Source organism: Lathyrus oleraceus, chromosome 7 (genome assembly GCF_024323335.1).
Source record: "Lathyrus oleraceus cultivar Zhongwan6 chromosome 7, CAAS_Psat_ZW6_1.0, whole genome shotgun sequence".
Lineage (NCBI taxonomy): Eukaryota > Viridiplantae > Streptophyta > Magnoliopsida > Fabales > Fabaceae > Lathyrus > Lathyrus oleraceus.
Window position 1 is genome coordinate 414,827,669 of NC_066585.1, and position 2,648 is coordinate 414,830,316.

Genomic DNA, 2,648 nt, shown 5'->3' on the forward strand with positions numbered 1-2,648 from the left:
TCAAAAATCTCCGTCCTTTAACGATACCAGCGATGGCCGAACCAGCTCGTGCTCTTCGAGATTACGCTGCTCCATCGCAGGATGAGCCGCATTCGAGTATTGCTCCACCCGCAATCGAAGCGAACAACTTCGAACTTAAACCTTCGCTGTTGCAAGCAGTGCAACAGAATCAATTTTCTGGAAATCCTACCGAGGATCCAAACCTTCATTTATCTGTATTTGTCCAATACATTGACACTGTTAAAGCTAATGGTGTCACTTTAGAGGCAATTCGACTTTGTCTCTTTCCTTTCTTGTTAAGAGATAAAGCTAGAAGATGGCTTCAATCTCTTCCTTCCAACTCAGTCACCACATGGAATGAGTTAAAGAAAGTCTTTCTTGCCCGATATTTTCCTCCAAGCAAAACAGCTATGTTGAGAGCCCAGATAAATGGATTTAAGCAAAAAGATAACGAATCTCTTTTCGAAGCATGGGAAAGATACAAAGACATGATGAGACTTTGTCCACACCATGGTTTAGAGGACTAGTTAGTAATTCACACCTTCTACAATGGTCTCTTGTACAACACAAGGTTAACAATAGACGTCGCCGCCGGTGGTGCGCTTATGGATAAACTTTACACCGACGCTTATCAACTTATCGAGAGCATGGCCCAAAATCATTATCAGTGGGGAAGCGACCGGACAATAACCTCAAACGAAAGGTGGCATGTACGAGATAAGTAGCCTTGATCATGTTAATGCAAAAGTGGATGCTCTTGCCCAGAAAATTGAAAGTTTAAACGTATCACCTCCAGCCACCGTGGTTGCCGTAACTCAAAATTGCGAAGTCTGTGGAATTCAAGGTCACACTCCTACAGATTGTCAACTCCTAACAGGAATTCAAACAGATCAGGTGAACTATGTTCAAGGTAATCCTTACTCGAATACCTATAACTCAAACTGGAAGAACCATCCTAATTTTTCATATAAAAGTAACAACGCTTTATACGCACCAGGTCAAGCTCCTAGTCAAGCTCCAGCTGTACCACCTAGATATCAAAAGCCGACCCCATCTACACCTAACAATAACGTTCCTAGGAAGTCCAACTTGGAAATCATGATGGAGAACTTAATAGCTTCTCAACAGCAAACCAATAAAGAGTTCTTAAACCAGAATGTACACACTAGCGAATAGATTAAACAACTAGCAAGTAAAGTAGATGCCCTGGCTACCCATAACAAAATGCTGGAAACACAAATCTCGCAAGTAGCTCAACAACAAGCGCCTACTGCTGCCCCAACTGGTGCATTTCCTGGACACCCCCAACCTAATCCGAAAGGCCACGCTCATGCAATTATATTACGAAGTGGAACAGAGGTAAAAGGACCATCTGACCCAAAGATTGAGAACCAAAACTCTAAAAAGTCAACTGAGGAAGAAGGTAAACCTAAGGAAAAGGAAGAGTGTAATAAGGAAACCGTAGAAAAAAAGAACCTTATGTACCTCCACCGCCTTACAAACCACCCATCCCTTATCCTCAAAGGCTAATTAAAACCAAAGACGCGGGCCAATTTAAAAAATTTGTTGACCTACTGAAACAGTTAAACGTCACAATCCCTTTTACAGAAGCTATTACACAAATGCCCTCATATGCTAAGTTCTTAAAAGAAATTTTATCTAATAAAAGGAAACTTGAAGATAACGAAACCGTTACACTCACTGCTGAGTGTAGCGCAATAATCCAAAATATGCCTCCTAAACTTAAAGATCCTGGTAGTTTTTCTATACCCTGTCATATAGGAAAATTTGTCATAGACAAAGCTTTATGCGATTTAGGAGCTGGTATCAGTGTTATGCCCTTGTCCATATGCAAGAAACTTGAAATGGGAGAATTAAGACTGTTAGACGGTGTGGCTAGTGATCGAGAGGGGGGTGAATAGATCACCTCTTCAGAAATAAACGGATTTATATGAACTCGCATGCAGTCTTTCCAGTAGCCGTAATTTTCACCGTTGAAAATCGGCGCTCTATTATACGCCCCCTTTGGTTCAGAATCCATATCGTTACAGGCAGCCACAGAGCACCAGCGAACCGGCGCTCTGATACCACTTGTTAGACGGTGTGGCTAGTGATCGAGAGGGGGGGGTGAATAAATCACCTCTTTGGAAATAAACGGATTAAAAATTTTATCAGAGTTATTGAAGCTTAGCGGAAAATTTCAGTCCCGAATCGACTTCCGTCTATTCTGAACCGCTACTAGAAAACCGGACACGCGAATTTATTGCTGGATTTGAATTAGAACGACAGAGATTATTAACACCAGAATCTTATCTAATTGAATGCACTTATCACTAAATCCTAATTCCAATGAATAAAACTCAGCTGACAGTTTTGTCAAACAATTGGTGTGTATGTGATCAATGATGAACAATGGTGGACTTTAGTTAAAGAAGTTTTCTTGCCACTATTGTATCACGAAAAATACAGCCACAACACACTAACTGAAATTACAAAACTGTTGAAAATGTAAAGAGAGATAAGGAAAGAATATGATACGCAGAGATTTGGTAAGGAAGTTCCCCACGTCGTCCTCGTGTGTGGGTACGTCTCCCTCTCAATTTCAAATGAAATTGAGAACTGTAATTATCAATAATGCCGAATTCGTT

At 40.9% G+C, this 2,648-nt stretch overlaps 1 non-coding gene across 1 annotated transcript; it reads right to left on the minus strand.

Annotated features, from left to right (window-relative positions):
* Positions 1 to 410: 410 nt before the first annotated feature.
* On the minus strand, positions 411 to 517 carry LOC127108701 (small nucleolar RNA R71). Its single transcript, XR_007796223.1, has one exon. It is a non-coding gene; the product is annotated as a small nucleolar RNA R71 (small nucleolar RNA).
* Positions 518 to 2,648: the final 2,131 nt, after the last annotated feature.